This window comes from Heterocephalus glaber, unplaced genomic scaffold, assembly GCF_053883595.1.
Source record: "Heterocephalus glaber isolate CG9 unplaced genomic scaffold, H.glaber_assembly_v1.0 deba00001452, whole genome shotgun sequence".
Classification (NCBI taxonomy): Eukaryota; Metazoa; Chordata; class Mammalia; order Rodentia; family Bathyergidae; genus Heterocephalus; species Heterocephalus glaber.
This window is the reverse complement of record NW_028258302.1, coordinates 18331946-18359543: the sequence shown is the minus strand read 5'-3', so window position 1 is coordinate 18359543 and position 27598 is coordinate 18331946. Positions and strand designations below refer to the sequence as shown.

The 27598-nt window shown below is 36.2% G+C and overlaps 1 long non-coding RNA gene across 1 annotated transcript; it reads right to left on the bottom strand.

Moving 5' to 3' along the window:
• Positions 1 to 3310: 3310 nt before the first annotated feature.
• On the bottom strand, positions 3311 to 27131 carry LOC110350412 (uncharacterized). Its single transcript, XR_015452795.1, has 3 exons — positions 26992 to 27131; positions 4594 to 4748; positions 3311 to 3499 (listed from the first exon to the last, which is right to left on the bottom strand). It is a non-coding gene; the product is annotated as an uncharacterized LOC110350412 (long non-coding RNA).
• Between the last annotated feature and the right edge of the window lie 467 nt (positions 27132 to 27598).

Here is a 27598-nt window from a genome sequence, read left to right as displayed (position 1 = left end):
CTACAACCCTGCACCCTAAAGATCTTAACTTAGGGGTGGGGATGCGGCTCAGTGGCACCGTGCATGCCTGACAAGTGCAAGGTCCCAAGTTTGATCTCTGGTATCAGAGGGGATGAGAGGAAAAAAAAAAGATCTCAACTTAGAGCTCCTCTTGCAACTAAAAGTGAATATTCTCCTTCTCTTTGGATATCAGACGATGAGTTTAGAGGCTAGAATAAGAAGCCTAAATAGAGACTAATGTAAGATTTGAGGCACCTGTGGGTCCTAAGAAAGCAATCAATTCACCTTTTTGGCTGCTGGTTGCTGGCTAGACTTTGCCAGCTGAACTCAGTTAAAGGTCATATTCCAGATGCCAGGAATAGTGGCTCAAGCATATCATCCCAGCATTCTGGAAGGATGAGGTAGGAGGATTCCAAGTTCAAGCCCAGACTGGGAAACCTGGTCACTTAAGAGACCCTGTCAGGCTAGGAATGTAGCTTGGCCTGGCAAGTATGAGGCCCTGAGTTCAATTCCTGGTACCAAAAAATTAAAATTAAAAAAAAGAGACCCTGTCTCAAAACAAAAAATAAAAGAAGGGCTGGGAATATAGATCAGTGTGAAGGCCCTGTGTTCATTTCCCAGTACTGCAAGCAAGCAAGCAAGCAAATAAATAAATGAATGAATAAAATGTCATGTTCCTATTTTCTTCATGGGTGCCAAGATATTATCTACAGTATATTTAGCATCACAAGGTGCTTGTCAAAAATACAAACTCTCAAATGGTACAGCCACTTTAGAAAATCATTTTGAAATTTCTCAAACTGTAGTTATCATATGACCCATGCATTCCACTCCCAGGTAGATTCTCAACAGAAATGAAAGCTTATATTCACACAAAATCTTGTGCACAAATATTCATAGCTGCATTAATCCTAATACCCAAGAAGTGCACACAGCCCAAATATCCATCTACCATGAATGCATACTACATCTATGTAGTATACATTCATACAAAGGAGTATTATTTGGCCATGAAAAATAATGAAGTACTGATAAAAGCTACAACATAAACTCTAAAAATATATTAAATAAGAAGCCAGTTCTAGAAGTTCACATAATGTGTGAATGCATGTATATGAAATGTCCAGAATAGGTAAACTGAAAAGAATGAAAATAGATTAATGGTTGCCTGAGGCTGTGGGAAGAAGAGGGTGGGCAAGAGAATAGAGAGATAAAGGGCTGGGGATTTAGCTCAGTGGCAGCAGCCTGCCTCACAAGTGCAAGGTCCTGAGTTCAATCCCTGGAACCAAAAAAAAAAAAAAAAAAAAGAGAGAGAGAATAGATAATTATAGGGTTTTATTTTGATGTGAAGAAATTAAAAAGTAGCAATAGTTGTAAAACTCTCCATGTTGAAAACCACTGTACACTTTTAAAGAGTGAATTTTGTTATTTTAATTATATTTCAACAAAACTTTTTTTTACCCCAGACCTACTTCCCTGATTTAAAAATCTTCATTTTAACAAAACCTCAGGTTATTCACATAACATTGAAGTTTGAAAATCAGTAATCTGAGAGAGAGATGGTCAATACTGTTCCTGCAGTTAACTTCATTACTCACAGAAAGTTAACTTGATTTCACTTGGGCAGATTTCTTTTTGTCACAATTGCTTGAGATACACAATGAAACACTGTTCACAGTAATTTTACAACTTCTGACTTTTTGTTCAAAAATCTAGAGTTTTATTATTGGATAGAACCCACACTGAGCTAAGACAAAGTCTTGTATATGTATTTTTGTATATGTATTTTTAAAGCTAATCAGTACTAGGTATATGGGAGGTACTTTCATTTTAATCATACCATTAGTTTTGAAGGGGACAGCAATAATATACATAAGGTGAAAAGAGATACAGAATCTAATGGGAAATGAGACAAAATAAAACCCACTCACTTCAGAAACCACTTTATTAAAGTTAAAATCAGATTTACAGAAGTATAAAACAATGGACAGAGGTGCAGGGGCTTTCCATACAACAGGGGGCAAATTACCTACCTGTGGTTCTCAGAGCAATTTTTCTTCACTTCAACAATGCCTAATCTTTTTTTTAATCCTAGGAAAAATCTCAGCAGCTGTATTTTCTCATGATTTAGCAGCTAAAGAAAATGCTCACATTCCAAAAATAAAAGGGGTGGATCTGAGAGACAAGATCCTAAATATAAAATGTAACTGCCAAGCTCTGCTCTTCTGTTCCAGTCCTTTACACTTGGGGCCTGGGGTAAGAGGAAAGGTCAGCATGCAAACTGTCTTGGAGCTAGAGAAGAATTTAGGGAAAATTTCTATTAAGAGTTTGGAATGGTTTATGGATACTCATAGCCAGGTACTGCATATCAACATCATACCCAAAGAAAGAGTGTAGATTCTGGAATTAGCTTACCTGGGTCCAAATATTGGTCCCAGATCATAGGTAGGCAAACTCAGCACAAGTTAAGTTAGTTAGCTTCTCTACTTTTCTTAGAAAATGAGTTTTAGTAATAGTACCTACCTCAAAGAAGAGATATGAGTAAAGAAATATATGTAAAGAGTTTAACACAATACCTGGCACAAAGTATTTAATAAATGTTAAACACACAAACGAAGACACTTTCATAAAGAATTTATTATGCTAAGTTAACATAGTAGTTATCAGAGTAAATTATTGATGAGAAAATGGAATTAGCCTTTTTATATCATATCTTGATTCTCTAAACCAGAATGCTATCTGTATTGTATGAACAAAGGACATAAACTGTGCATGCTAGTCCCTCTGTATTCCAGGGCCTGGCACAATACCTATCACACAGGAACATAATAAATGTAATAATATTTTTTAATAATCCACAAAACTAATATAAGTAGGTATTAACAGAAATCATTTAAAACCCTTAATTTATTCTTGATTCTATCTAATGCAAATGTAATGCTGAATCTTTGAAACATTAAACACTCTTTTCTATATACTGAGTGATAAAACTAAATCTCATCTGAAACAAAGTAATTTTTTAAAAAAAAGGATTTGAGCACAACAAGACAACAGAAATTAGCATGCTATGCACTTCAACGCATGTTCTGGCTTAGTAGCTGAGTAGAGGAAAAGCTCCAGGCTGGTTGAACAACTCCACGTTTGCCACAGTACTGAAGTCACCCAGTAGGGGCACGACTTTGAAGTTTGGAATAAAGGAGCTCCCTGTCTTTATTAAAATATAACAACTGACTTAAAAATACCTATTAGTCTTTCTTCTAAATGGACAATTCACTTACCTTTTCAGTGTATTTCCTAAGAACATTTAAGACAGTTGTAAGGCTTAGCTGGCAAATTCCATGAACTCAGTTGTTGTCCTCTGACTATAGTACAGTAGACAATACAAGGCAGGTTTGGGAATGCTAGAAATGAATTCCTACTTTCTCTTGCATTCTTCAGATGTAATTTTCCCCCAAATTTCAGCATCAGTTGGCTTCCATTTCAGCGTCAGTCACGAAATCTTGAAGATCAGACACAGTAAACAGGGAAGGACATAAAATTAAGTGACCAGGGTATAGGTTTAGGTCTCACAACTTTAAAGTGAGTGAGTCATATCTTAAAGAATGTGGAAATGAATTACAAGTTCTATTCCTTAATGAAAATCAGCTCTTAGTCAAGCTAAAGATGCTAGTTTGATACAGGATGAAGTTTCTTATTTTCCTTTTTGTTTTTCAGATGGAGCCTTGCTATGCTGCCCGGGGTGGTCTCAAAGCCCTTGGCACAAGACATCTTCCTGCCTCAGCCTTCCAAGTGCTGGGACTACAAGTACATACCACCACTCCAGGCTTTTGTGTTCTCTTAATAATAAATGTTGAGTAAAACAAAGATGTAATTATCATGAAGACCAAACATAAGTTCATCTATCTGATACAAATCTGTTCCTGATTTTACAGCACAAATGTGCAAAGAAAAAACAATTCTAACAAAGAAAACCAAAAATATTAGCAAATTTTTCTAAATGACTTTCGAATTGGCTGATCAAATTTAAAATCAGTATCTACGTACTACTTAAACTAGCAAAGTGAACTTCATCTAATTTCATAAGTACAACCTTTAAATTTAAAAGGTAAAGCTTATTATGTCAACTGCTTTCTTAGTTACAGGAAATAAGCATTAAGAAGAACAATGTAAAAGAGAAGACAAAATATTTAAGAGTAAAAGAGAATCCAAAATTAACCAGGAAATGTCTTTATATTTTTGCAAAATTCTAAGTTGAAAACAAAAACTAAAATCAAAAAGTTATTCATCCTGACTGGAAAAAGAAAACAGAAGTTTTTATACTTCAGGTAGTTAGCAAACAATATCATTTTAATTTCTTCCTATAAATCATAAAGTTGATTATACTAACACTTTTTATTATTTCCTATAATCATAAAGTTGGCTATACTAAACACTTCAACTCTGACACTCAACAATGATAGAACTAGATCACTAATTTGGGAACAGGAATGAGAGAACAGCTACGTGGGAGGAACTCTGAGACTGACAACACTTGCTTTTAGGGGAATGAAAGAGAAAGCCATCAGTATGCCATAAGAGTTTGAGCATTCTGACCATAGGATCAGGCAGTTATCCTTGATGAATGATTCTGGATTCCAAATGATACATTCCTTCCGGGAGTACTCATTCCATCAGTGGCTCAGAAGCAATCCACACTGGAGATCATTTAAAAACATGTACTTTGCAATAACTGTTATCTATCTTAGAAGCTAGAAAACAAAACAAAAGTTTAGCATATAAAATTACTTTAAGAACAAGGGCAGGATATTAATCCATTAATAATAAACACAGTAGGGCCGGAGATTTAGCTCAGTGGTTCCACCGCCTCCCTCAAAAGCACAAGGACCGGAGTTCAATCCCCAGTACCAAAAATAAATAAATAAATAAACACTAACAACAAGCAATGAAAAAACTATGAACATGATCCTGAGTTTTGTTTTTATAAAAGCCAAAAACCCTCAAAATGTCTGTTATTTAAAGTATGATCAAAGTATCCTTCAACTCCACAGTTGCTATTCCTAGGTTACCATTCCTGAAGTAGAAGGAATATAAAATATAAAATATCAATATAAAATACTAAGCAGGATAGCAAGTGAATTTACTTATAGTGCCCAATTAAAGAATCAACACTGGATAAAATAGATCTTCCAACCCATAAAACTTCATTAATGAAAATCAGAAGAGCAACAACTACTGCTCCTGATGCCAGACTGTACTAGTACAGGGCAAAAGGGACTCGTGTTATATACTCTTCACTTTATAAAGAAAAACAAAGCAAAATTAAATTTAAAAAAGAAAAGAAAGGAGTTGAGGATTTAGCTCAGTGGTGCCGTTGCCTGCCTTGCAAGCACAGGTCCTGAGTTCGATCTCAGGTACAAAAAAACAAAAGGAATCATTTAGGATGACCTCAGAAAAAGTTGAAAATTTAGTTAAGAGTCTGACTGTCAATGCTGAGCTCAGTTTCTTACTGTTCAATTAAAAGTAACATTCAAGGGCTGGGGATTTAGCTCAGTGCTTCCGCCACCTGCCAAGGTCCTGAGTTAGATCCCCAGTACGACCGCCCCAAAAAGTAATTCAAAGGAAGACAAAATGCACATTCAAGTTTCCTTTCAAAGCAAAAATACACTGCTCAAAATAGGGTAGAGCATATGTGTTAAAGCTGGCATCTGGAAATAAGGCAAAAATAAAATACTGTTTGTTACAGAGTTGAGAAGCACCCTGGATTAGAGCTGTTAAAAACCAGACTTGGGTAGACTTTTGCTCTAACATATCCTAGTTTGTGCAATTTTGTTGTTACAGTAGCCAATGATGGTGAAGTTTCCAGGTTTGTATTTTGAAAGTGATCATCCTTCAGACTTGTTTTCCAGCATAAATTTTACCTTCAAGGTAAATGATAACACCTATACTATCAAACATTTCTGTTGATATTTCAATCTTCCCATATTAATACATTTAATTTTAGCTTACTGACATCTCAAATACCTCTTAAGAGACTCAAAGTAAAGAAGGGAGCCCTGAGAAATGTACCCTTTATACCTGTGCCTGGGTGAAGAGAAGCATCCTATTTTCTGGAGAATTTATTTTTTGTTTTTCTTCATGCCTGGTTTGTAGGAAGTTGGTGACTGGACCTGAGAAAAAGTAGAGGTCCTAGCACTACGTTTTCTCGGGTATTTCCATCATTCACTCAAAGTAAATTCCAAGGATCTCAGCTATCCCCACATATAAAGGTACGCAGAAACTCTCACTGCAAAGTTAAATTGCTCTGAACTAGTCATATTTGTGTTTCTCTAATGATGTAAATAATTAAGAACTACACAAGTTATGCCCTCTCATTAACAGCTGTATTTCTCATTTGGCTACAATAAATCCAGCTACCTTTAAACTATTTACATGATTCTTTAAAATGTTAATTTCAAGCATGAAGTAAAGTACTATTTTAACACAATATTCAGTGCTCCTTGACCGAAGTGGGCTCAATAATAATCTGTCTTTTGGGGAAAAAAAAAGACTCATACATTTTTTTTTTTGTACCAGGGATCGAACTCAGGACCTTGTGCTTGTGAGGCAGGTAGTGGAACTACTGAGCTACATCTCTGGCCCCAAGACCCGTACATTTTTGAGCAGACCTGCTGACTTCTCTTGACTCAGCTCTCAATTCAGGACCAAAGTGAAGAGCAAAACTGAACCTGCATGCTGGTCCTTATTAACACTGAGGCAAGCTGGCCACTGATGTTATGTGCTGGGATTATAGGTGTGCATCACCAGGCCCAGCAGCCACTGCCTTTATAAAAGCAATGTCTCCCAATATGCGATGCTCTCGGGACATAAGCAAAGGATCAAATGTAAACTGTGCCTAGGAGATGGCAGTTTCTGCAGTCTGAGGTCATGAAATGTATCTTCAAAAAAAGTATAATCAAGTGTTCATTAAGGTTATTTTAGTTGTGAAATGTTAACTATATCAGGAGACTGAGGAACCAGGAAAAAAAAAGAGCATAGTTGCAGTTTCTTCTCTATGTATCTGTTCCCAACAATTTAAAGCCACCAAAAATATCTTCATGAGGCCTTATTCTATCTGCAGTCTAATCATGGTGAAGGTGATCCATCTTGAGATTTAAAGATTCCCTTTGGATGGAGATGGTGTTGCTTTTGGATTGAAGATATTAGCACTGTTAAAAAGTCATTTTTGAAGGCTGGGTATAGTGATGCATGCCTGTAATCCCAGCTAGTTGAGAGGCCAAGCAGGAGAATCACAAGTTTGAGTCCAGCCTGCAATTTAGCAGGACCCTGTCTCAAAATAGAAAAAATAAATAAAACTAAAAAGGGCTGGGGACATAGCTCAGTGGTAGAGGACCTTGGCTCTCTCCCCTTCCCTAGTACTGAAAAGAAAAAAATCATTTATACTAGGTCTGGGATGTAGCTCAGTGTTAGAGCATTTGCCTAGCATGGGTGAGGTCCTGGCTTCAATACCCAGAACCACAAAAAGAAAATAAGTCACTTCCACTACCTGGAAGCAGAGCATCTGCTGAAATTTGTGCCTCCAGGTTGGCTTTCCATCCTTCACCATCTGCATGCTCAAGAAATCAAACATTCATTTTACGTTAGTTGTAAGTAATCTACATAGAAACAAAACTACAAATCAATGCTTATTTATACCACATCCTCTGCCTCCCAGCGCTGATCTTTACTCCATTCCCCGCAACCTTTCAGTTTTCATTTTTTCTGCCATAGTGCTGGGGATCAAACTGAGGGCCTTATGCATGTTAAGCAAGTGATTTACTGCTGAGCTGTATCCTCCAGTCCATTTTTAATTTGAGAAAGTATTTTCCCTCCATAATTCTGTCCTAACATTTGTGGGCATTCTTCTCATTTTCTTTAAAAAGACACTGCAAAGGACCGGGGATTTAGCTCAGTGGTTTCACCACCTGCTGCGCAAGCGCAAGGACCCAAATTCAATCCCTGGTACCAAAAAAAAAAATGCTGCAACAAGCTCCTGGAACTTAAGGGGGGAAAAAAAAAATCTGTGTTGAATCTAGACAGATCCATAGTACAAGGAATTATTACTTTAAAAATAAATTATCAGAACGGGGATTTAGCTCAGTAGTTTCACTTCCTGCTGTGCAAAAGCAAGGACCCAAGTTCGATCCCCAGTACCAAAAAATAAAAAAAAACAAAAAGCCAATGATTATCTGGTCACCACTCTCTTTCTTCCTATTTTTTGGTCCCATGAGTGAACTTTAGAAATATGGTCACCAGCTGAGTGTAAGACATAAAGTGATTGGAAGTTATTCTAAAGAAGGGTATTTATTCCACCTTCCCTTTGTGTAGCGATGCAGAACAGTGACTGGAGCTGCAGAAGTTGCCTGGATCAAAGGCTAACAAAATTTCAAAGGAAAATGTCAACAGAATCTTTTCTTTCAGTGGGGAGGGGATTAGGCCCAAGGCTTTGTGCATGCTAAGTTTGTGCTCTAACACTAAGCTGCAACCCAGATCACTGTTATGGTTTTATAACAATTACTGTTCTCTTCCCTATTCAAAAATACTAATAAAAGAAAAAAAATACTAATAAAAGGGCCGGAGATATAGCTCAGTGGCGCCACGCCTGCCTCACAAGCACAAGGTCCTGAGTTTGAACCCCAGTACCAAAATAAAAATAAATAAATAACAATGATAAAAGCATTCTAATATCATATATAGCTCATATATAGCTCCATGAACTGAGCCCTTATTTTTAAATCTAAACTGAACATTCAAGTAACTTTTTTAAAAAAGTGCTAAATAAGTTTGAAAATCTGAATTTGAGTGAACTTTTACTAGTTACTACTAAATAATCTGGGCTGTACTTTAAAAGTGGACATAGCATTTTCAAATCCCCATACTTGCTCTTGTATTATTTACACTATTTCTCTTTGGTTTACGAAACTGGTCAATTTCTGAAAATCTACCGAACAAATATCTGACAGACTAAAAGATGCCTTTTGTATCTTTAGTTTTCAATATTAAATTTTTAGGGATGGGAATGCAAAAGAAACCCAGGGCTTCATGAACACTAGGTAAGCACTTTACCACTGAGCTACATACTCGTCACCATTAGTTATTTTTTAGGCTAAAAAATTTAAAACTGCATTAAAATGCTGCTTACCATCTTCTGATTGGTCTGAATCAGCACCTTCTTTCCTCCAATAACTTTTTTTGTTTGGTTTGGGTTTTTTTGGTATCACGAATCAAACTCAGGTCCTTGCGCTTGCGCAGCAGGCAGCGAAACCACTGAGCTAAATCCCCGGCCCTCTCCAGTAACTTTTTAAAAAACTAAATACACTGGCTGGGGATTTAGCTCAGTGGCGCCACGCCTGCCTCACAAGTGCAAGGTCCTGAGTTCTATCCCCACTACTACTACTACAAAAAAAAAAAACCCGTAAAGAAAAAACCCAAAACTAAATGGACTAATGAGGCTGGGGATTTAGCTCAGTGGTGCCGCGGCCTGCCTCACAAGCGCCAAGATCCAGAGTTCGATCCCCGGTACCAAAAAAAAAAAAAAAAACTAAATGGACTAACGGTTCTACCTGATACCTGAGTGAAGTTCCCAATTTTATCTTTTTGTTTGTTTGTTTGTGGTTTTTTTGGTACCAGGGATCAAACTCGGGTCCTTGCGTTTGCACAGCAGGTGGCGAAACCACTGAGCTAAATCCCCGGCCCCCCAATTTTATTTTGTTAACTTAGGTTACTATAAACAGGATATACAAACAAAATGGAATATTTTTGATATATTCTTATCTTCAACCTTTCCTAGATTGCCATCAGATCTTTTAATTTTATTTTTTTTGAGATGGAGTCTTACTATGCAGTTCAGGCTGTCCTTGAACTCACTATGCCCAGATTAGATCCTTGTTCCTAAAAATGGGATTATCAAGACAAAGCAGGAAAAGACAGAATATATATTTAGCATACATATAAAAACTTGGTGGCATTACCTCGCCTCCCCCATACTGAGAGTTGAGCCCAGGGTGCACTGGGCTACATCCGCAGCCCTTTCTATTTTTTATTTTGAGGCAGGGTCTCATTAAGTTGCCCAGGCTGGACTCAAACATGCAATCTTCCTACCTCAGCCCCCTGAGTAGCTGGGATTACAGGAATGCCCCACTATGCCCAGCTTTAATTTTAAGGCTGTTTTATTTATTGGGGGGGGTACCAGGGATCAAACTCAGGACCTTGTGCTTGCAAGGCAAACAGTAGCATCACTGAGCTAAATCCCTGGCCCATAATTTTAAGGCTATTTTTAAAACAACTTTATGACAAGATAAAGGAATATCATTCCCAAGATTTCTTGGTCTTCTATAACTTCTAATTACTGAAAAGGATTTACAAGGATATGCAGGGTTCAAAGTGGCACATCTGTTTCAGGCAGGTAAGAGATATGGTAAGAGTTTAAATATAATGGGGGTGCTGGAGAAATAAGCATTCCTGAATGAAACAGGTTTGATTCTGATCAATCTAAAATGTGTTTCACAATGATATTTGCTATTTAATTTGTAATTAATTCAGATTTTCTGCATAAAATTTCATAGGGGGGCCCTAAGGTAACATGAGATAATTGTTTTGTCTTTAAGGATTAAGAGAATTGATGTCATATTTATAATACATTGATGAGAACTGAAAAATCTGTAACTGTTTTGACAAACTGTACTACCTTAAATTGTTGTATTAATAATTTTTAAATTGAATATAGCAAATAATACAACTTTGCAAAATTTCATAATCCTAATGCTAGAAAATGTTGCATATTATACTTTTTACCTATATTCTTCTTCAAGTCTGAGTGCTCCAATACAAGCTAGTGGAATAAAAGATCAAAATTAGCATCAGCACAGGATTTTCAGTTAATAATGCAAATAGACTTCACTCACTAAGGTATAAAAACAAACCAGAATAAAATAAATTCAAATATGTGGCTGAATGAGAAACTTTTGAGACATACAGAATCAAACTGTATTACTTAGCAAAACTTTACACCTCCTAACATGTAGGAAAAATGTAGGAAATCTAAAACTCTAAATGGGCAGAGGAAACATTTCAATAGCCATCTCCTTAAATACTATAATGCAAAATGAAACTTTCAAAAACTAAACTTGTCAACGAAGTATAATGATTTCTAAATATATAGTAATTTTTCTTAAAGTTAGGAATAAGTTTTTAGAGTTTTCTGCTCCCCAGGATGTGAACCATATGAAAAGGAATGAAAGAGGAAAAAAAAGAATGAATGGTAAAAGTTAAAGCTTAAATCTAGGGGGAAAATTACAAAATGGACCATGAAGGGAGTTGAGGGGAAGAGAAAGAGAAAATGCCAAAATTAAAAAACAAAGCAAAATAAAAACCCTTTATGTACAATACTCTGGGTTAAAAAAAAAAATCTGTTATTTAGTAATTCAATTATGACTCAACCACTAGCTACATGTGTAAACTTGGAGGGGGAAAACCGTCATTAAACCTCCCTATACCTCAGTGTCTTCATATGTAAAGTTAAGTTGTGAAAACTAAAAAGAACACTTGAAAAGCACATTGACCAGTACTAGGCACTTAATAAGCACTTAACAAATGAAACAGATTACCTATCTATTGAAATACAGTATTACTTATGAGGTATTTTTATTTTTGCAAGGCCAAGGGCTTCCTGAGAAGGTCCTGAATGATCAGAATTTTCAAATTTAGGTTTTGACAATACATTTAATGATATTTAACTTTCAGAGCTTCAAGTGAATTCTTAAGGCACTTTACATAGAAGTAGTGCGCCTCCTCTTTGCTTGGCATCATTAGTTATTTTTATTAATATTCTAAAAGACAGAAGGTTGTTTTGCTTTATTTTTTGTGGTGCTGGACATCAAATCTATGCCCTCTACTGCTAAGCTACACTCCTGGCCAAGTATGCATTTATATAGCATCTGCATCTTACATGATTATGGAATTGAATGTTCAAGTTTGCTGCAAGGACAAAAAAATCCACCAGGACATATACTTAAACTTCTTTTATTCCTTTCCTCTAAAAACTTAATGTTTTTCTACATTTAAAGAATCACATACATCAATCACAAAATGTTAAAAGTAGTTTACAACAGGTCTGGGGATTTAGCTCAGTGGTGCCGATGCCTGCCTTGCAAGCACAAGGTCCTGAGTTTGATCCCTGGTACCAAAAAAAAAAAAAAAGTAGTTTACAACAGTAAAGTCAATAAAAACAAATAGCAAATTTTTAAAGCATTATAACTTTTGTTCTTTTAGCTTATCTTTAAAAACTCCAAGTCTAATCTAAGAAAATGCTTTATCTCTACCATTAAAAAGCTAAATCTATACTTCCATAAAAATATAAAAACTGAAAAAGTATAAAGATAATTTCTTAGCTGTCACTTGCTTTGTCACAAACCAATTGTACAACTACCATTTAACCTTTCTGTGCCTGTTTTCCTGCCAGTAAATGAGAGATACCACTACCTAACTCAGGGATGTTGTATGAAAGACAGTTATCAGGCACCAAGTTTCACATGTCTAGGATTCCATGAATGAGAGCTATTTTTACGAATAAGCTCCAAATATCAAGCAGCTTTTAAAATGTAATTTAATCTTCCCAGGAAAAGATAGCTAGAACATACAAGTTACAAGTTATAACTAACAGACTTCACCTAAAGGAGTTTATCACAATGACTAAAGGAAAGAAATAAATTCTTTTGTTTAGTTTTTCTGAGACAGGGTCTTGCTTTGTAGTCCAGGATGGCCTCAAACTCACAGCAATGCTTGCCTCAGCCTCTTGAGTGCTGGGATTATAGGCGTACAACACCACGCCCATCAAGAAATCAATTCTAAACACTTTCACTTTCCTTGAAGGTGACTACAGCAATATGGACAGAGACAATAATTTTACAGTGCTTCTGCTTTTAGAAAACCCACAATATACATGCACTAGCCTAGATAATTTTTAGAAATAATTAAGACTGGTCAACTAGGCTGTTTTCCTCCTATTTGGTCTGTGTTCTATGAAGTGAGACAACTTTTGAAGGGAAATTTTCTTAAATTTCCTTTGGAGTCACTAGTTTTAGCTTTAAACTCTCATATGACTAATGCTGACTCTTCTGCATCTTCTACTTACAGATTTTGTTACCACATTAAGATAGCAAAGTTCTATCCAAATTTGTTGTTAAAAATGTCACTTGATTCCAAATGTTCCATGAAGAGGGCCACTGATTGGAGCCTAGATAATCATTTTGTACATCTCAATTGTGATGGTTCAACTATATATTCCTATTATTTCATCAATGACATCCCATGCCAATCCCTGCTTTAGGAAAATGGAATCATCTCCAAAGAAACTGCAAGGAAGGAATGAGTTAAAGCAAGGTGGAAGGGCATGGGTAATACATCAGTATAACCTTTCTAGACTAAGAGAAAAAAGCCTTATGGAGAATTGCAGTCAGACTGGGAATGGAATAAAAGGTCTAAGAGGAAAGATGTCAGGGAACTACATGAAGGGTCTGAAATTTCAAGGATTTAGACATCGTGACAAAATGGGAACGTTGGTGTTTGTGTAAAACTATGACAATTGTGTAGGATAAAAATAGATGGCCTAGTTGGATTAAAAAGAAGGCTGTAATAACCTAAGAACTGACTTTTAAGGCCCATTCGCTCCATAGAGGGAAAGACTGTCTTACTGCTGTATTTCTAGTACCTAAAATGTCTAGCATAAAGTGACCTTATGGTTAGAATCTAACATAATATTTTAATAAATAAAATATAATTCACTTAAGTGTTGAATTCCTAGAATTTAATGCCAAGATTTTTCCAATCAAGTGGTTTGAACTCCAATTAAGTACTAAAGTACACCTAGTATTTCTGGTACTCTTTTCTTTTGGCAGTGTGGGAGAGTCTATCGAGGGCCTTGAGCACGCTTTGCAGGTGCTTACCACTGAGTTACACCCTAGCCCTGTATAGCTGTTTCTTATGGCTGGTCTGACACTTACTACTACATTGGTTCTATTTTCCCCCTCTGGTACTGGGGATTGAACACAAAGCCTTAGGCATGTTAGCAAGTTATTCTTCCTTAAGGTTAAAAAGCACCACACCTCAGGATACTACGCTGCAGAAATTAATAAAAAATTACCAAGAATGAGCATGACCTAATTAAAAGAAAATCCAATAGAACTATAAAGATTGTAATCTGTGGAATAAAGTGTTCCCAGAGCTTGGGGGTATAGTTCAGTGGTAGAATGCTTGTCTTGCTTGTACAAGGCCCTGGGTTCTATCCCAGCACTATGCACAAGAAGTAGTACTGCCAAAGCATTTTTTCCCCAGGTATTTCTGTCCCCTTCACCAGATGTTCCCTCTGTAGCCCTATTCCTACACATAGGGACATATGTATGTACTAGTTTTGTTTTTGAGACAGGATCTTGCTAGGTTGTTCAGGTTGGTCTTCAATTTATAGCAATCCTCTTGCCTCAGCCTCCCAAGGGCTGGGATTACAGGCATGAACCACACTCGGCTGCATTAGTTGTTAAATGAACTAATGTTGATAACTGTTTTTCAACATTATCAAATTTCATGTGACCCATAGGCACATATGGGATGAGAGTAAAGAGAAATAGGATTTGGGAAGATATAAAATCCAGTAGATCCCTGAAAGTAGATGAAGTTCCTATAGTAGAACAAAAGACACAGGAAGGGGGCATTTGGAAATTCAAAGAATTGCGGACCAAACAAGTCAACAAAGGCTAGAAAACAATTCTGAAATTTTACTCAATTGTGTCAAAAGTAACAAAGATTAATGAGTGGGAGAGAAAAGCCAAATGAATGGCCTGGAAATTACTGTTGCTATTAGCACACTTGTTTTGACTGAATAGCAACTAATTTGTAATTATGAATTTCCTAGGTAGAACACAGCTAGATGGAATCCCAAGGCAACTAAGGCCACCTGCTTAGTCAGACATCTATTTGGAATTTTGAAGTTGATTAATCTTGGTGCTAGATATTAACTGGTGCCAGTCTGGCTTTGATCAATACTTTCCAGGTTAAGTATGTCCCAGTTATATTATTGGTTGTTTATTCATTTCTGTGTATATTTTCTATCAAAGGTTTTCTCCAAAGTTAACAGGAAATTAGAATGCCATATATGTACCACTTTATCTAGGCTTTCCTCAGGAATTAAGGAGAGTGAAAAACTACCAGGAAATAAGTTCTGGTTCTGCTTTATAACAGAAAGATAACAAATGAGGGTAATCAAGAAGGCACAAAAAAAAAAAGGGATAGGGCCAGGGATTTAGCTCAGTGGTTACAGTGCCTGCCTTGCAAGTGCAAGGTCCTGAGTTCAATCCCTGGTACCAAAAAAAAAAAAAAAAAAAGGGATAATCAACACTGTACACAAAATGAGTACACATGTGCACAGGACATTTTATGACTTTCCAGGAGCCACTTTAAAAACACCAAAGAGGGGCCGGGGATTTAGCTCAGTGGTTCCACCACCTGCCTCGCAAGTGCAAGGACCTGAGTTCGATCCCCAGTACCAAAAAAAAGGAAGTATTCAAAGAAATAAAGTGGCTTTTACCTTCAAAGAATAAAAACTTCAATCTAGAAAGAAAAGTTAAGCCAAAAACTTTAATTCCATGTAAAATTATAACAACACAGATCCTTGAACATTCTAACTGCTAATTTCAAACTGCTAAAAGGAAATCCTAAATCACAAAATGTTTAATAAACTTGTGACAAAATTCTCAAGTACAAAATAGTAATCGAAAAACTGCATTACCATAAGGTCAATGTTAAATGAGTGGAGGCTATACTGATAATACATTATTTATAAAAGGAAAGTTTCTGAGCTATTCAGAGGCTACCATTAATCTTAATACACAATACAAAATAATTCTTATGCTTTCCTATTTCCTGTCTATAGTCACTGGTCCCACCTACAGTTCTGAGATGGAGACATTGTTAGCCACTTAGTAATATCTCAGTTTTTCAACATTTCAAAGAACCCTGATGGCATTTACTCAATAAAACTGCATGGATCAAGTAAAATCCTGAAGGTGGGACAGAGTGGTAGTCAGAACATGAGTTCTGGCATTATGTCCACCTGGGTTCAATATCAGATGAACCATTTCTAGTGCAGAGGCTTTGGGCATAAATATTTTTTACTATCCACATTTGTATTTTAAAGGGTTTGTATGAAATTTGAGTAAGTTTATATAAGGAACTTAATGACAGCACACTGGAAACATACAGTTTAGCTTCTTAATCAAGTTTGTTTTTGACTGAAATTGACTATCCAGTTCAGTCTGTTAACCAGTTCTCCTATGCTGACTAAAACTTCCAGATGGTAGTTTCAGTTATTAAAACTATTTTTAAAAATGTCTATGGATGAAAAGTAATAGATGGAGAAAAAGCTGAAAAGGTTGTAAAGTCATTGGGTTAAATCATGCATTCTAATGAGACATAATCTTTAGGATTTTTTTCCTGTCACTTTTTTTCTTTCTAAAGAAAGCATTTCAGCAATTACTTCCGTTAAATGTATTAGTGACATCAGCCAGTGACACCTGTAATCCCAGCACTTGGGAGGCTAGGGCAGGAGGATCATCCCAAATTCGAGGCCAACCTGGGCTACATAGTAAGTTCAAGGCTGGTCTGAACTTCATAGTGAGACTCTGTCTCAAAAACAATGAAAATCTTGGGAGGGGATTTAGCTCAGTAGTGCTGTCCCCTGCCTCGCAAGTGCAAGGTCCCAATCCCCAGTACCAACAACAAAAGAAAATCTAAAAAGTTTGTCATGTAACTGTTGACAAAAATGTGTATCAGACACCACCTGAGGATGACACAGCTTTCATAACACATACCTGAGGATGACACAGCTTTATCTCACAGAAAACCTTATAGGTTACAGGAGGAAGTTATTTTCAGTAAATCTTTAATTTTTAGTTTTGGTGGTAGGGATCAAATCCCAGGCCCTGAGTATGCTAGGCACTGAATTACATCTCCAGCCCTAATTTTTTTTTTTTTTTTTTGATACCAGGGATCAAACTCGGGACCTTTCACTTGCGAGGCTGGCAGCAGAACCACTGAGCTAAATTCCCGGCCCTCTATTCCATTTTAACTAAGCAACAGCTATACATAAATCTGTATAGGGAGGTGGGGAATATGGGTTCAGCTTGACCAAAAATCTCTCATTTTAAGACTTGAAGTTTTTCATTCTGTTTCTGTTTTGGTATTGGGGATTGAACTCGGGACCTTGTGCTTGCAAGGCAGGCAGTGGAACCACTGAGCTAAATCCCCAGCCCAAGACTTGAAGTTTTTAATAATGGAAAAACAAAAATAGAAAACCATGTCTATTCCTTCAGACCCATACACAGTCACCTCATGTTTCTCTATTTTCTTTCTTTTTCCATTTTTTAAGACAGGATCTCACTATGTATTCCAAGCTGTTTTTGAATTCGTAGCCCAGGTTGGCCTCAAACTCACACCAGTCCTCCCAAGTGCTGGGATTACAGCCATGTGTCACCACACTTGGCTTCTATTATTTTCTTTAAATAAATCAGAATGAGGACTGCAAGTGTGCGGTTCTGGGTTCAATTCCTGGTACCAAAAAAAAAAAAAAATATATATATATATATATATAAATAAATTAGAATGAGGGGCCAGTCTGAACTTCATCAGTGTGCCCCTCCAGTTACTCAAGCTGGAGTGTCTCCTACCTTGACTTTGTAACTCTGCCTAATGTATCTGCCTATCCCTTACACTAACATGTCCTGAAGTTTTTTCTGTGCTAAGTCAATGAACCTAATCCTCTGAGTGGGGGCAAGCTGAGGTTCCTACCTCTTTTTGGGGCAACTCCTCACAACCCATCTAGTGACATCGTTTGGTGAGCTAGCTAGAAGGTAAATGGGGCATGAATTTTGATGGAGGACACCCAAGATAAGAGCTTTCCAGGGACATTCAACTATGCCTAGAAGTCTCCAATATCCTAAATCCACACTCATCTTGAATTCCAGCACAGCTTCACAAGACTGAAACTGCCCCAAGCAGAAACAATGATCTCACAAGGACGGAATCACTCCCTCAAGCAGTAAAGTCTTCTCCCAGAGCCTTCATCTACAAGCAGAACTGAGATACTGATCACCAGATTCTAGCCAACCCCAGCAACCCTAAAGCCTGATCTGCCTTTTGCGAGCAGGGGAGTCAGAACCTTTCCACCAGAATGTGCCCCTTCCAGTTGTTCGAGCTGGAGTCTTTTTCCTGTTCGCTTGTACTTTCTAATTCTGCCTAATAAGGGGCCGGTGATTTATCTCAGTGGTTCCACTGCCTGCCTCGCAAAAGCAAGGTCCTGAGTTCGATCTCTGGTACAAAAAAAAAAGGAAAACGTTCTGCCTAATAAATCTTGAATCTGCCTATGCTTGGTGGGGGGTTATGAGGGGGATGTTCATAAAATCAAGTTCCTTTGGGTTGGGTTTGGTAGTACAAGTCTATCATCTCAGCTACTTGGGAGGCTGAGGCAGGAGGATTAAAAGTTTGAGGTCAACTTGGGCAACTTAGTGAGACTGTCTCAAAATTTTTAAAAAAATTATAAACGAGGGGGAAGGAGGCTGGAAGTGCTGCTCAGTGCCAGAGCACTTACTTGCCTAGTATGTATAAATAGCCTATGGTTCAGTCTCCAGAATCTACCCCTTCCAAAAAAAAAATCAAGTTATTTATAGGTCATCCAGTGGACATTAACATAAGGTTAATTTTAGCTAGAAAAAGAAAATCACAATACATACATTTTAAAACTTCTGCTCTCCTGAAATAATCATTATTCATATATTACATAATCATAAACAGTATTTTATTAGGAAACAGAGCACCTTTCAAACTTCCAATGGTATTTCTGGAAGATTTAGTTTGAAGATTATCACTCCCACTTATTACTGCCTCCTAACAATGACTGTGATTTACTAAGTTTGCATTCAAAGCTCCTAAAACAAACATTCAATGGCTGTGAAATGGACATATCAATTATCAAATATTATGCATAAATTTTTAAGACTGTCAAAAAACACCTGACTTTTAGCTATTTACATTTGGCTTATGATCTACAAGATCCACTTAATGATATTACTTCCCAAGCATTAGCAATTTGATCCAAATAATACACTTCCTGGAAAAATTATTATAGTTATTTTATAATGCTTTTCCTTTTTTAAAGAGACTGAGCCTCACAATGTTGTTCAGTTCAGGCCTTCAATTATGTGGCCCAGGCTGGCCTTGAACTTGCAACAACCCTCCTGCCTCTGCCTCTCAAGTGCTGGTATTACCAGCATATGCCTGCACACCCAGCTAATGCTACTTTTCGAGGACAAAATTCAGGATGAAAATATTTGCTAATTTCTACTGTCATACTGAAGTCTAAAGATACTATGTTAATGCTGTAGAATAAGTTCTGAATTAAGAATTTTCAACAATATTTTAAGACAGGCTGAAAATGAAGTTTCAATTTGGGTTTTTTTTTGTTTTGGTTTTTTGGTACTGGGGATCGAACTCTGGACCTTGTGCTTGCAAGGCAGGTAGCGGCACTACCGAGCTAAACCCCCAGCCCTAAAGAGTGAATCTTTTTCTGTTTTTGTGGTACTGGGGATTAAACTCAGGACCTTGTGCTCGCGAGGCAGTTTTTGATTTCAACATTTTTCAAAAATGGTAAGATCACATGAACAATATACTGAAATAATTCATGTCACATGTTCAGCTGCCAGAGAATAACAACTTAAACTTCTTTCTTCAGTTTTTCTACATGTAACTACATTTTAACATTCTACCTCAGACAGAAACTTTGGGTAGATTTTATGAAGCATTCATCATTATTTTGATGAATCTTCCAGATTAAAACATAAATCAAGGGCCAGGGGTTTAGCTCAGTGGTTTCACCCCCTGCTGCGGAAGCACAAGGACCAGAGTTCAATCACCAGTACCAAAAATAAATAAAATAAAATAAAATAAAATGTAAAGCAATACTGTTAAATACTATTTTAAAAAGAGCAACAATAATGACATTTCAGAAAATACTGGTGAGATCTCTTACAGTAGTATTTCTCATCAGTTGGTAATCTCCCTCCAGCAAACATAGTCTACCCCAAACAAAATTAGCCTTGCGAAAAATTTGAGAGCTTGTTTTTCCAAAGCCAGATGAATGATAATAGTTATGAACTCAAAGAACTGACCTAAGAGGCTGGTAATGGTAAATAAGGCTTCAGTTTTTCCCTAATAGTGTCTCAGTATTACTGTTGTAGCAGCCCTTAAATTTAAGAGAACTGAATACCGAGAATTCTGACTCTATTCTGAAATACTCAATTATTTTAGTAATGAACCAAATTACATATAATTCTAGAAAGTATTAGTCCTTTTCTGTAATTCTGAATTAACAGCATTTAAAAATAAGTGATACCTGGGCCGGGGATTTAGCTCAGTGGTTTCTCTGCCTGCTGCACAAGCGCAAGGACCCAAGTTTGATCCCCGGTACCAAAAAAAAAAAAAAAAAAAAAGTGATACCTGTTGACCTGTATTGTTTTCTGCAAGGCTCAGATGTTCATGAAATAGCAAAAATGCAAACTCTGACTAATTTAAAGCTTCTTTTCTGTTAAGTTTTAAACTCGTCTTTATCAAGGAAAATAGCAATTTTTTTAATATGTAAGTTCTCACCATCATTTTAGGGCTGAGCTTGTTGATTTCTATAATTTGCATCACACACACTCTCACTCACTCAAGTCTGACAAATGAAGTCTTTTAACAAACTCTTACATTCCTGAAAAATGTAGAAGGACTAAAATTTAAAAAGGGAAAAATATTAGATGGGATACCTTAATATATTAGCTCTTTAAATTGCTTAAAGATGGGAGGGGGGAAGGAAAGGGGAAAGGGAGAAAAATGCTTAAATTTAAGTTATAAACAGAACTCAAGAATGAAATTGATTCTGTGAATAAAAGATGCTTATGGGAAATTTTTAACTGTTTTCTTTTTTTCCTTTTTTTTTTTTTTTTGGTACCGGGGATTGAACTCGGGTCCTTACGCTTGTGAGGCAGGCGGCAGAACCACTGACCTAAATCCCTGGTCCTTTAACTGTTTTCTTGAGATAGGCTTTCATTATCTACACTAGTCTCGAACTTGTGACAATCCTCCTGCCTCAGCCTCCTGAGTATGGGGATTATAAATGTGTGGCAACATCCCTGGCTATATTTTTAATATTTTAAGTCCTTTGGAAAGGGTCAATCTTTTCCAAATCCAGTGAAAAGCTTTCCTTATTTCTTGTGCTGGGGACTGAACCCAGGGGCCTCCATCATGCAATGCAAGCACTGTACCACTGAACTATAACCTTGGCCCAAACTAGCTTTCTTAAGGACCAAAACCCAATATATTTTGGCCTAAATTTATATAAATGAATGATGGAAGGAAAGGAAAATGAATGACAATTATCAACATAAAAATACAAAGGGAAAAAAGGTAGTGATTCTTAATCTTGGACAAAACTTTTTTTTTGGTGCTGGAGACAAAACCCAGGGTTAGTACACAATGCTAAGCAGGCACTCTATCAGTGAATCCTGTCCCCTGCCTATTTTACTTTATCTACCTACCTGTATTTTATTTGTAGTGCTAGGGACTGAACCCAGGGCCTCTACCTTAAGCAACATCCCCAGTGTATTTCTTGGTACCAGGGTTCCAACTCAGGACCTTGGCACTTGCCAGGCAGGCATGGTGCCACTGAGCTACATCCCCAGCCCCGCAGTGCAGTTTTTAATATTTTCCTTTTGAGACAGGATCTCACTAAGTTGTTAAGTTGTCCAGGCTGGGCTTGAATTTGCAATCCTCTTGCCTCAGCCTCTTAGACTCCTGGGATTGCAGATGTGCACCACCATACCTTGTTCCTATTTAAGTTCCATTTAGGTTGGCTTTTTTTTGAAAAGCAAAGTATCCTTTTTATTAGAATTTTTTTTACATAACCTTTTCAACCTATATTCAGGTAATAACCCATCTCTCCCATCAAAGGAGAGGGGTCCTGCATATTACAACAGGCAAAAAAGGCTTTTAGTAAATACAACATTTTAAATTGATAAATTAGAATTCTTTCAATTTTCTTGAGTATACTGGAAAGTGGGGAAAAGACAGAAGGAAAAAATGGTACTTTAAACACTGAGACTGTAATAACCTTATTCAGGTTGGTAGTATGTTTTTGTATGGTTTTTCTTCCAGAGAGATACAAAGGAGGTTGAAGTGCTCTATACTCTATGTAGATGCTTTTCTCTATCTTATTTTCTTTCCTCCCAGAACCCCTACCAGCGTCTATCTAAACTCTCTGAAACATATTAAGGAGTCTAAGCAAAATAACCCTGGGGGCAAGGTTGGCTTTAAAGAGTCTTTTAAAGTAAATATAAAATTTACCATTTAATTCTCTTTTCCCCTCCTGAAAAAGGGTCTTGGCTAAGTTATTCAGGCTGACTTCAAGCTCAAGATCTTTTGTCTCAACCTCCCAATTACTGGGATTACAGGCTCATACCACTGTGCCAGATTTGTAATCTAGTTAAGAATGTACATTTGGATTGAGGTAAAAAAAAAAAAAAAAGACTTCACATCCTGGCTTTGCCACTTAGAAAGGTAACTACTAGCTACAGATACTAAGTTACTTACCCTGAATTTCTGAGTTCCTTATATATGAGACAGTATCACCTACCTGTGGATTACATGTAAAACGCCTCAGTTCAGAGCCTGGTACAAAGAACTCATAACATAGTTAGTAGGTATTATGAACCTACCATTAAAAAAAAAATTGTTGTAAAAAAAGGAACCAGCAGAGTATATTGACCACAATTGATCTATATTTTTATTTTTCAAAATAAAATGAGTTGAAAATCAGTTATCAATTATTTAGCTCTTCATGTGAATTTATCTGGCATTTCTATTTTTAATGAGTACTTCCCACTTGTTCCTAATCCATGGAAATTCTTTTTTAAAAAGTCATCTTTAATGATTTTCTTCCTTAGTAGTCTGCTTTATTTTTTGAGTACTCAAGATTTACTTTGCTCTAATAAATGTTAGCCTCTTTGTGGGAGCAATGTTAAGAGATCTCAAAAATAAATAAAACCACATTAATACTTCCATTAACTTACTACTCTTTCTGGGCGTAAGTATGCTTTTATCTTCCATAATTCTGTTGTATCCCATTTTCTGATCTAATTGCTAATATGCAGTGATACTTCCTAAATAGCCTGATCTTTGTTGCTTTTTCTTTCTTTTTCTGGTACCAGGGATCGAACTCAGGACCTTGCGCTTGTGAGGCAGGCACAGTGCCACTGAGCTAAATCCCCGGCCTACATTGTTGGTTTTTATTTCCTATTGTTACTAGCAATTCCTTAAAACTCTTGAAATCTGTTCTCTAAATTCATTTCATTTTCTCACAGACCATGCTCCTTACCTTTCCTGGGGATCCTAAGCAGTATTAACATCTGTGATGGCCTTCTGCAGTTTTTAGTTTCAGACCAAGTAGACCAGGAAAATCACTGTAAATACAGTACCTGTGGGTCAACAGCTATGCTACTAAAATCTATTCTCTGAAATTTCCCAAAATGTGAGATAATCTATGACCTTGCTCCTCAAAATGTAATCAGGAACATGGCATCACCTAGAAGCTTGGAGGAAATGTAGACTCTAGCCTCACCTTAGATCTAATGAAGGAGAATCTGCATTTTAAACAAAATTCCCAGGGACTTCCACTTACTTCAAGTTTGAACAGCACTGCTGAATGATGAATTGTGACCTAAATAGCTTAATTAGAAAATTTAAATAACCATCAGAAGTTCCGTCAAAATTATTTTGATATGTGCCACAAATGGTATCTTTTCCATTTAGAAAAGTGAAATAGAAATGTTACAACTAAGGAACATACCTACATTACTTCTCATACTATAAAAAGGTTCAGTAATAATATTTACTGTTGGTTATATTTAGATCAAATTGCTTTCCACACCAACCATATATAGATTATATTTAAATATGATTAATTTAGTAAAATTATATTTTTCCCCCACTGATGGGAATAGAACCAGAGCCTCATATATGTTAGGCAAATACACTACCACTGAACTACATCCCCAGCCCTTCTGAGACAAGACCTTGCTAAATTACCCAGATGGGCCTTGAATTTGTAATCATCCTGCCTTAGCCTCTTGATTAGCTGAGATTACAGGAGTGCAACTACTCTTTCCTAATTATTACTTACACAATTTGTGTATAGATCATTAGGTCTCTAACACTTTCTTCTTTTTTTTCTGGTACCGGGGATCGAATTCTGAGCTAAATCCCCGGCCCTCTGAAGTCTTATTACTAGTGGCACAGCGTGCAAAGGAATGACAACTTTACTTCAAATGAATTTCCATTCTGAGTTATAGAACTTCCCACCTTTTTGAATGGTGAAGAACTAAATATATCCTCAAGGAAAATAAGTCATAAGAAAAATTACTCTATTAAGGAAATCTTGTGAGAGAATGGGATCAGTATGAAAACAGAAAGTTTATAAAGTACTTTAAGAAACAATGAGAACTCTTCATATGATATCTCCTGTCCAGTGACCGTATTTTCTGATTATGTATGCAAACCCACTAATGAAGCCTTCCTCAAACAGTCCCCTTTCACTACTTTTCTTTCTTTTGTAGCATGATGTCAATCAAGGGCTCAAGGCAACAGAAACTACTGGAAGCACTGTACAAGTGTTTCCATTTGCCTACCTCTGTAGGTTCTCTAGGATCATTTTTAATGTGGTTATATCACAATTTCCTCAGAAAAACTTTATTGGCAGTCAGTAAAATCAAAGCTAACATTGCTATCTGATACCTGAAGACTCAGGTTAATCCCAGCAAAGATAATTCCTGACAGTTTAATAACCCCCAAGAAATTCAGCCTTTTATTTCTATTATCCCATTCCACTATTTCAATATCTAGTATTGAATTTGAGGAGAGAAATTCCATTTGACTATAAAAACTCCAATTACATTACTGAATCTGTTTTGCAAAACTGAACCCATCACACCCCACCCAAAATCACCAACACAACATTTTGAACATGTTAAATTTTATTTAAAATATTAACATTGTACAAATATTCCAATACAGTTATGGTACATGAACACTGTACCAAAAGCATGTTTTTTTTAAAGTGATGATTAAATGGAATAGTTCTCATAAATATCCCAATTTAGATATTTCTCATGTTACTGTATGCATACCAGCAATTTAATGCTTGCAGGAGCTTTTAGTCCAATTATAGAAATAGCCTTATAGCACTAAACATCATAAGACTCATTCAAGTACAATCCTACCTATGTTATTGAAGAGGCTAGGTAAACCCCTTCTGCCCAATCCTCATATGTAAAATATCAAGATAAGCAAGTTCATGGGATCCTGAAAAGCTCATATAAAATGAGAGCCCATGTTTACATTTCAGCAATTTAAGTTTTCTCCCATAATGTCTCCTTTTTCAGTCCCATGAAATACATTTTGTTGTGAATGTGTAATGGTAACAAATCTGTACTACATTCCTCTTAACTTATACAAACTCATCAGAAATACTAGAGTGTTCTATCACTTACCATAAAACTTTGCAAAGAGCATGTGTTTTTAGTGTAACATTAAAAAGTTCTTTAATCTATACCCTGATTTTTTCTATAATTAATTCATGCATAATGTGCCAGCAGAGAAACAAGTACCTTAATACAACACTGCAATCACTGTAATTCCTAAAGTGTAATTTCACTGTAGTGATTTTTTTTTTGGGGGGGATCGAACTCGGGTCCTTACACTTGCGCAGCAGGCGGTGAAACCACGGAGCTAAATCCCCGGCCCTATTCACTGTAGTGATTTATAGCTAGGCTATAATAAACTTACAAATAAGGATTTATATTCATAACATTGACTAGCACATGCTCAGCACCTAGGAGATTTCTTCCATACTGATACCTCCAACCAGTAATGGACAAAGTAAAGTCCTATCAGAATACTTAAGAGGCTCTTCAGGTATGAAAACTCAGTTACTTTTAATCACTATGTTATATAATTCAATTATTTTTATATGGTATGGTCAAAAATGCCTAGTTGATAATTTCTTCAATATATATTTACCATCATGAAATCCCCTATAGAGTATGAAAGAGTTTAATCTTTAGCAACCACCTAAATTTTAAGTCTTAATTCTAACCAGTATCTACTAAGCTTATCAGTTAGTAGTTTTGTGTTTTCTTTTTCCCTTTGTTCTGGGAACTGAACTTAGGGCCTTTAGCATGCCATGCATGCACTCTACAGTGAGCTATATCTCCAGCCCCACATTTGTGTTTCTATTAAATGTTCAAGGTCTTAAAACTTTCTCTTGACCCAAAGTCATCACATGGATATACATCTAAATTGACACCACTGTTGTTTACCAAATTGTTAAAACTTCTAAGTTTAATTTTATAATGCTATGATTTTGAAGGATTTAGAAAATATCTACTGCTTCAACCTTCTAGTTTATCAATACCTTCCAGTTTCATTAAAATTACTGTGTAATAAACATCTCTTAGGATGAACTATATACCCATCTACCCAATAAAACTATAATAAATATATTAGAGGAACTGAAATCACAGTAAACTAAAGCAACTTTATTATCTCTCTGAGACTTTGTAAATTGCATCTTATCTTGATTACTTCAAATATACTGAGTATTTCATTACTTCAATACCTGCAGGTCTTTCTTGCTAATCTCCAACCAATTTAATAATGTGACGTATTTATTGTATGTTCCTATTAAGAACAGATTTAATATTAAAATCTTATTTTTCTGTAAGACCAACATAATTGCCCACTTATAAAATATGGGCAATTCCCCCACACTTAATGACCCACTAATGATTAAAAAAAAAAAAAATAGAAAAAAAAAGTTCTTACCAACAATTCCACTGGTTATCGTCCCCAGCGAACCCCACCTAGCAAGTCGACATCATGACATGTCAGGTCAGGGCAGCCTCAACCTCGCTTCCCTGATAGTCAGGTGATAAAAGGAAGGAGTTAAAACAGGAAAAGTACACTTGCAGATTTCTGGATAACATCTGAAAATTATTTAAAAACAAAAACAAAACATAACAAAACAAAACCAGAGCTTCTGGTAACCTCTAAATTAAAAAAAAAAAAAAAAAGCCCATATATATGTAAAAAAGAAAAAAAATTTTCTAAAAAGATAACCAGTAACTATTTCAAATTAAATGCTTATAATAAATTGCTGACCAATACAGTAAACAAACAGTATTTTTAAAGCTTGGTGTTTGCATTTAAAAAGTACAACCTAATCAACAAATTCTAATGAAAAAGTAATCATGTCTGGTTAATGGATTTATTATTCTGGATTCTTCAGTTAGTCATCCAATCTACTGGTTAACTCCGAACAACTCTACCCCTAAGTTAACAGAAGCTCCCATTCATAGAGAAACATAAACACACTCATAAATCCAGTGCATTCTTTCTATAAGGCTTTTTCTTAGCTGCTCACTTAAGAGAC